At 35.9% G+C, this 14,551-nt stretch overlaps 2 long non-coding RNA genes across 8 annotated transcripts; one reads left to right on the forward strand and one right to left on the reverse strand.

Moving 5' to 3' along the window:
• Positions 1–2,507: 2,507 nt before the first annotated feature.
• LOC113333465 lies at positions 2,508–5,333 on the reverse strand. 6 transcript variants are annotated; one of them, XR_003352022.1, is made up of 8 exons: positions 5,020–5,333; positions 4,752–4,802; positions 4,520–4,585; positions 4,273–4,354; positions 3,925–4,162; positions 3,607–3,785; positions 3,394–3,489; positions 2,508–2,783 (listed from the first exon to the last, which is right to left on the reverse strand). It is a non-coding gene; the product is annotated as an uncharacterized LOC113333465 (long non-coding RNA). The 6 variants fall into 6 exon arrangements; XR_003352025.1 differs by having other exon boundaries at positions 4,670–4,802; XR_003352023.1 differs by lacking the exon at positions 4,752–4,802.
• Positions 5,334–10,964: 5,631 nt separating this feature from the next.
• Positions 10,965–14,237, forward strand: LOC113333794. Of its 2 annotated transcripts, none has more exons than XR_003352365.1 (4): positions 10,965–11,507; positions 11,613–11,752; positions 12,731–12,786; positions 13,204–14,237. It is a non-coding gene; the product is annotated as an uncharacterized LOC113333794 (long non-coding RNA). The 2 variants fall into 2 exon arrangements; XR_003352366.1 differs by having other exon boundaries at positions 13,910–14,237.
• The last annotated feature ends 314 nt before the right edge of the window (positions 14,238–14,551 follow it).

Raw genomic sequence — 14,551 nt, forward strand, 5'->3', positions numbered from 1 at the left:
TGCTAGTATAGAGCCATCAATTAATTATTTCTAGTCGTTAGATTCATCAATTGAATTCCTAGAAAACATTCTACGTTCTTTATAATATTTTGATTACTTCAATTCATGGCTTTTCTCGGCAGAATTCCATGGGTTAGTAATAAATATTCAACATACGGGCATCTGAGATACCACCGAGTAAAACCCGAGGAAATGGTGCAAGCATGCTTAGCAATAATGCACAAACGAGCATTCAAAAATACGAAAGAACGAGGAAACCTATGCAAAATAGGGAAGAAAAATAATAATAATAAAATATTAAAAAAGGCGTCTAAGGGGATCGGGCCCACTGGCCGTCCGGTCATGCCGTCGTGACCGGTCCCATGCCTCTTCCTTTATATTATCTTATTTTATTATTTTTCCTTGATCTCATGAAAATTCCTTCATTTGAGCAAATTTCTTCATTTTAGCAAAACTCCTCAGTTTCATGATATTTCCTTCACATCATGAAAATAATATAAATTAGGAAAGTATCACGGGACCAGGCCTACTAGCCGGCCGACCATGCCCTAGCCGTGGCCGGCCCCACACCTTGTAATTCCTTATTCTATTATTATTATTTTCTTCATATCATGAAAACTCTTTCGTTTCAACAAACTCCTCGGTTTCATGATATTTCCTCCACATCATGAAAATAATATAAAATTAGGAAATGTGTCGCGGGATCGGGCCTACTAGCCGGCCGACCATTCCCTAGTCATGGCCGGTCCCACACCTTGTAATTTCTTATTTTATTATTATTATTTCCTTCATATCATGAAAACTGCTTCGTTTCAACAAACTCATCAGTTTCATGATATTTCTTCCACATCATGAAAATAATATAAAATTAGGAAAGGTGTCGTGGGTAGGCCTGTCAATGGATACCGATTTTCCGTTAACCGATACCGATAATCCGTTAGCCGTTACTGCTACCATCCGACATAGCGGTAAACGGATATCCGATACCGATAAGCTAACGGATAATCCCTTCTTAACGTAACGGTAGTGGAACCGTGTATTTCCGTTAGGTTTAGTTCCGTTATCCGCTAACGTGCGTACTGCATAACTGGTTATGCACATTTTCTTTGTACTGCATAACTAGTTATGCACATTTTACTTTGTACTGCATAACTAGTTATGCACATTTTCTTTGCATCTGCAGTGATTTATGATAAGCATAACCTTTGATGCATCTGCATAACTAGTTGTGCACATTGTTCTGTACTGCATAATGTCTTATGCATCTGCATAACTGGTTATGCACTTTTTTTTGTGCCACATAACAAGTTATGCATCTGCATAACTGGTTATGCACATTTTGTTTGTACTGCATAACTAGTTATGCACATTTTTTTTGGGTCTGCACCTAAGTTCTCCTTTTTATACGTTATGTATTGTTTGGTTTATCTCATCTCATTCAGTCATTCTTCTGTTCTTCACTTCGACACAACAGAGAAGTTCTCAGAGAGAAAAAGAGAGAAACTACGGATGCTGAATCGAGCATCGTCTTCTCTTCCTTAGAAATCATCATCTTCTCTGTGTGATTACTGATTAGAAACTAGGGTTCTCTTCTTCAAATGGAGATGGAGATGTCTTTTTTTTGCAAAAAAAACATGAATATTATGAACTTGTTTTCTTGTGTGGCAATGGCATGAACATCTGTATGTCTTTTTTTGGTGTGGCATGGATTTAGAACCTGTTTTGTTGGATTTTAAAGCTGTTATGTGTACTTGTTCTGTGTTTTTAGCCTGTTTTGTGGCTGTCCTGTGACTTACCGGATGGCAGCGGAAAAATATCCGTTATCCGGTAAGTCCAACGTAACGGTAACGTTTTTGAATTTCTTATTTCCGCCGGAAATGAACGGTAACAGATATCTGCTAAATTTTAACGGAAACGGCAGCGGCAGAGCCTATTTCCGTTACGTTAGCATCCATTGACTGGCCTAGTCGTGGGAACGGGCTTACTAGCCGGATGACCATGCCCTAGCCGTGGCCGGCCCACACCTTGTAATCCTTTATTTTATTAATATTATTTCCTTCATCTTATGAAGTTCCTCAGTTTGAGCAAAAACCTGATTTTTTCATATTTTCTCAAATGTTGCTCAAACGCACACCAGAAAATACCAAGATTCTCAGAATTGAGATACGAACACTACGGTGACACAGGCATGTTATCTTGACTGACCAGGGTCAGCCTTTTAGCTTGCAGGAAGTCGGACCCACATATTTTCATAATTCGACCTAATTTGCTCATATTAGGTTCAAACTCTTCCAAACAACTTGGACTTTCATCAAACGATCATCAGTCGATCCCATGACCACCAGGGCCGGTTCCATGACCCCTTGGTTGGTCCCTCACTTCTCCATAATTAGGTTTTATTACGTAACGCTTACACGAGCACTATTTTAATAAATGATTAAACCATCATTTAATCATCCTTTCACCAACCAGCATTTAATACCAATTCACATAGTACGACACATTAATTCAGCAAATCCAATGTTAAGTTAATTTCTCCTCCTGAGAAACAAGCTCAAGTGAATTAAAAAATATAGGTGATAACGTATCAGTGAACAAAAATATATTTCTTAGTGATATGCTGTATGAGAAAGAAAATAAAAAGAATCATCTGCTCTCTCAGGAAGTGCGCTGAAACAGAGTTGAATGAATAAGAAAATAAAAAGAATCATCTGCTCTCTCAGGAAGTGCGCTGAAACAGAGTTGAATGAATATGAACGCATCTTGTAATCCCTTTGCATATACTGAAAAAAGGTAGCACCAACTTAGCATTAGCCAAACCTTTTAACCAATGACAGCACTCAAGGGTAAAACTCCGACATTAATATTACGAATCACGATTTAGGAAATCAATGCCTCTATTTGTCACCATTAGATAAGTTCCATGGAACCAACAATTGCATCAAGTAGGTCATACAAATAATACGTTGAAATCCAGAATTCATTTATAGTTTACGGGTAGTATACATCTGGAGTATATTTCATTCTCAAGAGCATCTAAACATTTGCTCAGAGAATGACCAAGTAAAAGCAACAACTTTCTCATATCCGTATAGGATTATCTAAATCTCAACCTTCATACATATCGAAGCATTCACTCTTCACATAAGAACAAAAAACTTGATCTCAGCCTAGTAGCTATAATTTTAATTAGGAAAGACAAACAGACTCTAGTAAGGAAAAGGATAGGCCAGAACCAATAAGAAATCCATGGTCTATGCATCAGATTATTAAACATCTTGGCTGGTCATGCCAAGGTGGGAACAGAAACGCCTACAGAGATGTATGAGTTTAACATTACAGAGATCTCAGTATTGTAGTGTAGAGAGAAAACTAAGATACCAGCCAACTCACCAAAAATTCTCCATGTCCATTTCCATTGATTGATCCAACTTTATCTTCATCTGCTTCACGATATACTCTTCCGCACATCAATTTCCTTCTTTGTTGCTGCATTGGTAACAGAGCAATTTTTCAAATTGTAAACTCACAGGTTTAGCGATATATAGCTCAACCAAAAGAAAGATAAATCATGTTGCATTTAAGCTAAGGATGCATGATGTTTACCGTGTGAGGTTTATTATCTCGACAACAGGTTGTAAACAAGCAGGCATTTAACATCTTGATTTCTAAAGCAAATGGAAAGACAGTTCCCAATACTTCAACTTTAGAATGTAAAGTACATTAATCTAGTGGCATTTTCATCCCCTGCATCGATTTCATATAGCCAGGATAGTGATTCCTGTCTGCAAAATCAGTCCAAGTAATCATTTCACTCAGATAATCTACTAGTAAAATTATTATAGTGAAAGCATCACCATTAAAATATCTCTATTAGATATAAAAAATCCCTTTCTATATAATAGAGATTCTGTAGAGAATAACCATAAGTTGATGATTAAAGTAGCAATGGCTGCACCACTAAGATCAGGTCCATCCACCATCACTGAAGCTACCACCAACAACATGAACAGCTGCAGAACCACCAGTTTCACCATCAAACAACCACTAACTGCTAAAACTTGCAGCCAATCTCTACCAGCAACAACATCTCCATCACTGCGATGAACCTCTAAGAATGAAAAATTTCCACCAAATTCTGCCAAATAGTTTAAATCTCCACCTGTTAACCACAAACAAACGCTAGGTTAGTCCTTGGAAGAAACCAATTTCAAAATGCAGCTAATCATGCCAGAAAACTAATGGAACTAATAATGTGAAACAAATGCATACCCTTTTGCATTCGGTTTAAATGGGATCGGTAAGACAAGTTTAGGTTGGCCAGGTGACAAAATTGTGAGATTTCAAATCTCCACTTGAGGTTCCAAAGTTTATACATAACAAAATCATGCAATAAATCAAAATTCAATGATTAATTAACTAAATTCAAGCTTTTAGCCAAAAAAAAATTCAAAAGAAATCAACAAAATGACAAAATCAGGGTTCTTAAAATTCAAAATGAATCAGGATTTTCATGTACCTCCAACAACATGATAACCAACAGATCCAGAAGTTGTTCCTTCCATCTCCTCAAACTCTCATCATCCTGTATTAGTTTCAAATTTTCAACAAGACCAAAACAAATTACAACGAGAATAACCAAAAAAATCAAAATAAAATCATCAATTACATTAACTTTTTCAAGATATTCTTTGAAAGAAAACTGAGGACCAACTTCTAATTCTCTATTAGTCTCAAGGTGGAAAGCTTACAGCAACAGCAACAAGCTTAAGAATCCAAAAGTAGATCGAAAATCACTGAATCTAAACAATACAAGACCAAAGAAGAACAAAAATCACCAAATACATGAGTAAAAAACATCAAAATAAAAACTAAATCAATTGATTAAACATAATAACCCCTAAATCGAATACACTTAGCAATAAGACCAAAATATCAACATCACTGTATTACAGGAAACATAGACCGGCGGATCTATAGCGAAGTGAAAATAAAAATAAAAATAATAAGAAGATTTACCTACTAGACCCACGGAATCAAAAATAACGAATAGGATATTACTTGATATACTCGTCTCTTTCGAATGGTTAAAATTCATCTCTGGATATATGTTTGCTAGGGTTAATGGAAAAGAAAAATCACATTTTAGAGTTTAATTAGAAATCTGGGTTATTGAAAGATTGGGTTAATTCCATTTCTGAAATATTGGTTTTGATTTATGAGATGAGGATTTAAGAAAGATAGCTTTTAATTTCTGTACGAGGATCGATATGTTTCAGATCTCAGTCAAGGAAAGAAGAAGAAAAGCTGAGGAGAAAACGAAGCCTCGTTTTGGGAGAGAGAAAAAATAGAAGAGAAAAAGAAAAGAAATAACTAAATAGGTCAATATTAAAAATTATAGACATTTCAGTCCTCCGTCATTTAAATAAAGTACAAGCGTGTCCTACTCTCCTATTTTCTACTGATTTACTGCAACGTATAGATTTATGCGCAATGGATAAATGTGTGCAACGAAAATATAAGTTGCAAACCAGAAAAACCAAATGTTGCAAAAACCTGGAAATGGTGTAGTGAAGCCTCCGCACATGATTTCCACTTTCCCAACTCCAACATCCGTCACACTTACTGGGATCAACGTGTCTACTATTTTTAATATAAATAAGTCTCTGAACCCATGATTGAAGAGAAGGACAACAACGAGAACAAGAACGCTCATCTGAACAAAGAGTTCTCACCACACATAAATTCTCATCGTCTGAGCAATCAGTCTCAAAATTCAATCAATCAGAACTTGTTCACGCAGAATATACAACACATCCATAATCCTTGGCCATCATTGATCTCACACACTTCTCAGCTTCCCTCCTACAGATCGACCAATCTCTCTTGTGACCGAATTGACTCTGGAATGGCCATTGTCTTGGTTTAGGCCAGATTCTTACAAATTGATCTCTCGAATTCAAGCACTCCCTTTGCACTGCATCTGTTTGCAGAAGGTTAAAGCAATTTGCTCGGTTCGAGGAGTTTCCTCCGCACGGTCGTCTCTTCACTTCCTAAAAAACCAGTAAATCGTTTTCTCCCATCAACAGATTGGCGACCACGGTAGGAGATTAATCTCTCGGTTGCAATCCAAATTTTCTCAAGATGGTCGATTATGGGGAGTTCTCATAAACATTCAATCTCAATTTATTATCTCCAAATACGGCGAATTTCTCCCAATTACTACTAAACTCGGCTGGCCTGGTCAAGTTCCATTAGAAGCTATGAATGCTCAAAGCTCAACCACTATTGCTGAACTGATGAAAATTCTAAATGATGTAGTAACAAATCAAGCAGAAATTGTCAAAGATACAGAATGAAGTGTTCGCCCTTTTGAAAGTTCTTACAGATCAGTTATCGAGGGAACCAAAATATGATCGCTCTAAAAAGAATGTTGTTGATAATCCTTCCTATGTTATCACGGGTGTTGATTTCCCTTCTAAGATCCATACCTCCACCAATGACGACGAAGACAAAGTATACAATCATGCTAAGCGTATAAAGCTCCATCAATCTAGGTTGGACGTTCGTGAAAGCTCAGAAAAATTCTCACAAACTCATAAAAAAGACCCGTCCGTTTTAGCATGCTTCAATCAAGACTCTTACGATGAAAGGATAATGCCATTTTATAAATCCCTTTTGAAGGATTTACATTCATATCGTAGCCGAAGCAACTGACCGACCGACTGCTGCTCTACTCAGCCAATCTGAGCCATTCCAGAATAAAGAAGTTTACAAGGGTATAAGGAAAAATGGGTATTCTTCTAATCCAAAACTCAACCTCCATCCTTCCATGAACGTTGTTGCTGAAGGAAGTAAAATGAGAACCAGGGCACAACAGCACATACATGCTTCTCCAGTATCCCAGGCTCCTTCACAAAAGAAGGATAATCAAACCAGAAATGCACAAATGTCGACTCAACATCAACAAAATGACCATACAGACCCATACTTCCCTCTTCCCTTCGAAAAAGTAATCGAGTTGCTAGAAGTCTGGATCCAAAATGATGCAATCAAATTACCATTCGTCAGGAAAAAGCCAACTGAAGAAGAAATGGAGAATCCTCGTTATTGTCGCTTTCATAGGTTCGTCAATCATCCAACAAGAGACTGCAAGGTTTTGAAACACATCTTCAAGGAAAAGGTCGAATCAAGAGAACTTAACCTGGGGACTTAAGGGGTGCACATAGATCCTCTCTCAGTCAGGACTTTCTCCCTCTGAACAACCTGTCAAAAAAGCAGTTCAATCCTTGGTCGAACATATATGTGAATTTCTCTATCTGTCGAAGGCATAAAGCAAAGACATGTTCACAACACTGAATTACATCGTGTCAGGGAGGCTACTGTCCATTTCCGGAAATACTCTATGGGCCTTCAGCCACAGACAAGGAGATGAACGATTGTGGACTGTTTACCATAGTCGATCTCAAAGGAAACGAATTTGGAAGAACGTTGATCCGCCATCAACATAATTCCACTGAAGACTCTTAGATCCTCATGCATCACTCGAAAATAAGCTACTAATGTTCCCATCTCAATCAAGGATCATGAAGGAACGCTCAGAGATGTTTATGACTATATTACTCTCAAGATGAAAATAGGCTCAGCCTAGACAGAATCAAAGTTTTTCATAGTCAAGAAAGATCCAGGATATGACATGTTCCTCGGATGAACATGGATCCATGCTGAAAAGATGGCTATTGAAAAAACGCCTTTGGTTTCACATCTCTTCAACGAAGAAGGTTAGATCCAGAGGATATGGTGAGCGCTCCATCGTCAAGGAACTGGGAGGAATTTCTGATGAGGTTGAAACAAGAACCTGAAGAAGGTGCATTGACATTTCTCAAAATATTCTGCGCTCAGGCAAGTCCCGTTCTTCCTATGTCCATATCAAATATTCTCCTACATGCTCTCCTAGCATGGGGACTCAATTATCCTAACAACTTAGCCGTTGTAAGACGTCATGAATAGATATCTTCACCATAACAATATTTTACCAAGTGGTCACACCTCTTCGAATCGAGCATCTCACTGGAATGTTACGATATGCAATCATGACAATGAATGTCTTGGATGTACTCCTGCTTCGCATTCAGGAATGTCCACCGCCGAATTATGGAAAAGTGTTGAAGCCTGTATGAGCATGAAATCTCACACGTTAGAGGACTAATGAAGGAAAAGCCGAATATAAGATATTCAGGGCCAAGAAGATCATGCCTAAGACGTTCTCTTAAGGGATCTGATGCTTTGACCCTCAATCATCTGAAGTTGGAAGCAGGATCAATCCCTCCAAAACATATGCAATACTTGCATTCAGTAATTGAATCTCTTTCAGCAATCAACATCAGTTTATTTAAATGAAATATTTATCAAACCAAAAGAAAATCCCTACAGCTGTCAGTCTCCTACTTTTCCAAGGACAAGTGAAAATCAAAAACCGCTCATCTCTCGGTGCCTTATTCTTAGAAGCCTTCAAATTGTACTCCCAATCAAAGAGTACACCTGGCACCACTAGCTTCAGCACGAGTATTATTAACCGCACACTTCAACCCCAAGACGATCAGCATAGCTGAACTACAGTCGATAAGTCTTCACTATCCCCAAGAAAGAAAACATGGCTTTGGTGACGATACTTTTTGCAACGAAGAATATTTCATTGTTAGGCTTAGTTATTGTGTCCAAAATATTTTTTGTCACCGTTGTTAGGCTTTCCGTGACGGAACTCGGGTTTCGTCACTCATAAGTTTTTAGTGACCTCATTTAGAGACGAAATAATGTCTAGTCACTAATAAGTTTTTTGTGATTATAAATGTTTGTCACCATTTAATTTTATTATGATGATGCTAAAATATTGACACAAAATATTTTTGGTGATAATCTATAAGTTTCGTTACAAAAGAAAAGATTATACTGACAAAATTAATTCATCACTAACTAATTTTATAGTGACGAAGCAAAATGTTTGACACTATATTTAGTTTTAGTGACAATCAACTTGGTTAGTTGCAAATATTTATATAGTAACAACTTCTAATCGTCACAAGAAAGAACATTTGCAACGAACTAAATTTTGTCGCTTTAGTCATTTTCAGTGACACTATAACTTCACCGCAGTTCGTGATTTCAGTGATTACTGAAATGTCGTCACAATGGTGATAAGAAAGAATACACAACGCGCTAGTTAGAATGAATTTTTGGTAATAATATTTTTTATCACGTAAAATATAATATTTAACAAACTCCCGAACTTGTTGGACTGTCCTGTTGAACTCTGTGAACCCGACTGTACGACTAACTAACCGTATAAAGTGAGTATATTCATTCATGATAACTATTCACAAATTTAGATTAGATTATGCAAAATTGATTACAATTGGATCGGATTTGTTGATGACGAATACATAGATAAACCAATTATGGTGATTATATTCAGCCATCGTGACTATGATTTAGCGGCTTTGATAAAATTATATAAAGTTGAATACCATCAAATCGTACTTTTTGACAATTTGTCAAGATGAGTATGATCTAGTAATGTTGGCTGAAAATTGAGTACAATTGGATTGAACTAGATGAAAATCAATAGAAAAAAAAAGATTATATTTGATTATTATTTGGTGATATCGACGAAATTGTATAGAATTGAATACAAATGGATTGAATTTGTTGATAATCAACCATTGAGAGTATGATTCAGTAATGTTGACTGAATATTAAGTTCGATTGGAATGAATTAGATAAAATACATGGATAAATCAGTCTTAGTAATTAAGCATACATATAACCAGTCATATTGAGCCTAATCTAGTTGTTTTGATAGACTGGAGCAAAATAAAGTTAAATTAATTGAGATTATCGATAATTAGTCAAGAAAAGTGTGACCTACTAATGTTATTGAGTGTGGTTGAAACAAATTAGATGACTTTAGCCGTCTAATCAGTCATATTGAGCATTATCTAATTATTTTGACAGAATGAAATAAAACTATGTTAAATTTGATTGAGTTTATGGATAAAAGGTCAAGGTAAGTATGATATACAAATAGTGACAGAAATTTGAATACAATTGAAATCAATAGATTACTATCATTTGAAGGATAATTACTCTAAAGATTGTCATATACACTGAAACAACTTTAAAGAGTTTTTATCTCTTTAGGTTCAAACGAGTTAATTTTTTCATCAAAGAACATGTTTATATATAATAATTTTACTAGTGCTTCTTGATTCCTAAGAGAAGGCTGTAAACCCCACCCTAAGTTAAAAAACGAACCAGGTACCGAAAGGCTCTACATATACAGAACTAGTACTTAGAGAGTAAGAGATGAACTATGAAGGTATATAAGGTTCTCCTCATACATGGATGCCAGGGTTTTGGTTAAATCTTATGCAAATCGTTTCCATAGAAAGCGAATTGATTGTTCTAGTTCGTGTATATATATATATATAGTTTTCGATTTTATTTTATCGTTAAATTTTTTCCAATTTTTATTTGTTATTGAGAATTTTTTCTCGAAACGAAGATCAATAACAATTATAAGATTCATTCTCATTAGTTGGATTCTTTCTCGTCATTTAAATTTATTTTCATTATTCAGAATAATTCTCATTCTTATAATTCTTTTGATTACTTTCAGGCCTTGATAATTATAGATTATTCTCAGTGTTAAAATTCATTCTCCTTATATAACAAATCGGATTTGTTGGGATATAGGCCGATAACGATTCTTCATTTTCATTGGATCTAATTGAATACGCTTTCAAATTCATCGGCGGCCGATATATATCAAATCTCAATGGATTGGCTTAGTTTGCTCTCATCAGAACCTCATGGTTCTCACATGTACACTTACTTCTCTTAATCCGTTTGAGAACTCGAAGATAAATATCCACCGTTCAATGAATTTTATAATCCGTATGACTACCGCCTAGACTGAGATCATCCGTCAAAAACCCCTTTGTTTTCTCCCATTTCTCTCTCACTGCATTTTTCCTCTCTCGTATCTCTTTCTCAAATCCCTAGTCCCTCCGATACTCGACTTGAAGAAAAAAAACAAAAAAACAAACAACTCACCGGCACAACCATCTTCTATCACTCCCTCGATACCACCACTGTAGTCTTTTCTCTATCTCACTCTGTAACGTCGTCCGATTCTTCTCCAGCCAGCAAAGTCCGTCTTCACCAATCGACCAACTCCAAGCCCAATCGCGAATGAAACTAACTCATCCCCTGGTGATTCCAGAGAATGGGGAAAGATATTCATAAAGATATCATTATTCGCAACACCACCTTACCAACACCCTCGATTCGATGCAATTCAATCCCAACTCCTTCAGTTGATCAACGATTCGATGTAAGTGGAAGAAGAGGGAAGAGTTCAGTAGATCAACGCCAATAGAAAATCCTACATCTACAGATTATACACCACCTTCATTAGACACCTAACGTTTCAAGTTTCTTAATCAATGGTAAGTTTTCTACAAATTTTGTCTGATCTTTATTTTCTTAGAAATTAGGGTTTTGATTTCTATTTATTTTCTACTAATTAGGGTTTTGATTTCTAAATTTTGTAGGGTTTTGATTTCTTATTAGGATGTCGATTTCTTCCTTTGGGTTTTGATTTATAATTAAGATGCCGATTTCTCAGAGGGGTTTTGATTTCTCCCCCAGGGTTAGGTTTTCGGGGTACATGACTTCATCATGCAATTCGATGGTTGGTACTGTGCATTTGTTCATCTTTTCAATTTGTTTGTTTTATCACTCTAGTTCATTTTGGTTTGATTTGTATTTGTTTGATTTTATATAGATATATTAAGCTGCACTTACGATTAACAGAAAGTACATATCTAGGTTGCTTGAAAAAAATCTAATGATAAGACATAAGAAAACCATTTGACTTAAGAAATACTGGTGATATTATTTTTACAGTTGAGAATAATTTGTTCTTATAGAAACCTGCAATTTCTCTAACTCTATCCAGTAGTTGTTGCTATACGAACAATAAGGCCAACAACACCATCTTATGCTTGTTCCAACTTAGTGGAAGTTATTGCTAGCAGCAACCACTTCAGCCTACAGCATACCGTTTTGGATTATCTTGGTCATTTTGGGTTGGTAAATAATTGAACAATCCTAGTTAATTTTTTATAAGCCCCGATGTGTTTTCTCGAGTTAGTTGCTGCAATGAATTTCCTATCGAGGAAGATGACCAGACAACTTCATCAACACTTATAAGTGACGATGAAGTTTTATGGCAAACTTAAGAACATCAACTTCATGAAACTATTGCATGAAGAAATGATATAGCAAACCCTATGCAATTTAATGTTCGTGACCAGCAAAAGTTGGAAAGATTGGGAGACCATCATTAAAGTGAAAATTTGATCTGTGTCATAACCTTAAACCAAGAACTCAAGAACTTTGATTTATATGGAGACTGTCATTAGAAGTTTTATTAGATAGAAGTTTTTGATTTTGAATCCATAGAAACTACCTCTAATAAAGTCCCCGAAATTCCTAGACTCTCTCAAACTCCCTAGACTAAAAACTCCTAAACTCTCCTAAACTGCATATACTCTCTCAACCTCCCTCCAAATCCCCAGGGATTTAAATATACTAAAAGCACCCAAACTCTCTCACGACTAACCCCATGCTACTGATTCTCTGTGTGTGTGTGTTTTTGTTAATTCAGGCACCAAAAAAGGTGAAATCTGGTGGTGCGAAACAAAAGAAGAAGGTCTATCGCTGGTACCTATCACTATCATCTTCTGCTAAATGATTGGTTTCTCCTGCTAGTTATATTTCTATTGTGTCTGTTTACGTTGTTTGTAGTATGTCAATTCTCTAGTAACTAGATAAGAAAAAGTTATATCCAATAGAACTACGATTCATAAGTTAGCCAATTCCTTTGTCATGGCAATATAAGTTTTTTTTTTAACCCACAGAGACCTCACTCTTGGGCCGTAGAGGAGCCATTTTACCTGCTCACAGCATTTACAGAACTGCATAAACATATACCCATAGGCTGTATATCCAAGACTCATAATAATTTTCGCAGGATGGTTTGCGCCTCAGCAACCAGCGAAGTGCTTTTACTACTGTACTCGGTTTATAGTTACAGATATTTATCACCTGCATACAGAAATGATCATTTCGTCTTTATAGATACAACCTCCACATCAAAGAACGTGGGATTGACATGGGGGCTTGCACTAGATGTATGGATGAATGCTATCAAAGGAAAACTGGTTGTTATGTTCTCAGAATTAAATGGAGAGCCGCTATTCGAGAATGGTCCCAAAGTCGTAAACGAGTGTGTGGTAATAGTTCGTTCTATAGAAGCACTCAGGTACAAGTCTTGGAGTGAAAAACAAGTCCTCGATAGGGATTCCTTGATTTACAGGGTCAAGTTATGCATATATGTTATCTGTTTTTTTGCCCGTAGATTAGTGTATTAAACCTTAAATTTGAACATTGATCTGGTTTACATTTTCAGAATGAGTTCATATGGACACTTCTCTACAGATGTTAAAGAAGCTTTTAGATGAATCAATTGGTAACTATACAATACTAATATAGTTCTCCTGGCCACGATTAAGCGCAAACTCAGTATTCTATATTACCTAATTGAAACACGAATTTGATTGTTATTTTCATTAATGACCACACCCTCATGAATTCTAAGTTCATCGTCTGTCTGCGTTCCAGTAACTCTCATGCTTGTCTAAAGACCAACCATTAGTGCTGCACCTTCACGTGATGTTGTGATCACTAGTTTCACTCTTGCTTACCATACATGAAAAACTTTTATTTAGTCCATGCGACCACTGTTTCTAACTATGAAGGAATTCATGAAATGCTACAAGCGCAGGCTGATAGAATTCAAGCTCAGGAAGAGCAAATATGCGTGCAGAATGAGGTTATCAAAAAGTTGAAAGAAGATAACGCAAAGGACATAAGAAACATGCGGGATATGATGTTACTTTCTCTCAGACTAAACAACATTACCGCTAATGGAATTGAAAGTTGAATGCAGTCACATTAATGTTCTAGTCTTAGTATTCTTTTTCTTTTCTTTTCTAATAGTGATGCTTATTTATTTATTTAGTTATTGGTAGAGTTCATTTATCAGATTTTTTCTAGTTTGGATCTTGTATAAACAACTTATATTAATGGGTAATTGTTTTTTATTCAACTTATATTATTTATTTAAATGTTTATTTGTTTATATTTATTTTTTGTGCAATAATAATTCTAGGCCAGTCACCAAAGAAAAAGTGGTGACGAGTTTGGTATGATGAGAAAATAGTTATGGTTGTGTCTCTAATAATTTTTGAGACGAGTCTGAAAAAATGTTTTGGAGACGATTATATTTGCAGGTAAAATTGTTTTGGAGACGATGATATTCGTTATTGAAATGACCATACAGAGACAATCCTAGTTGGTCATTATACATATTTTTAGAGACGACTAAATTTTGTCATTAATTTTTTATTTTGAGACGAAAGTTATT

The sequence above is a fragment of the Papaver somniferum genome, unplaced genomic scaffold (genome assembly GCF_003573695.1).
Source record: "Papaver somniferum cultivar HN1 unplaced genomic scaffold, ASM357369v1 unplaced-scaffold_133, whole genome shotgun sequence".
NCBI lineage: Eukaryota > Viridiplantae > Streptophyta > Magnoliopsida > Ranunculales > Papaveraceae > Papaver > Papaver somniferum.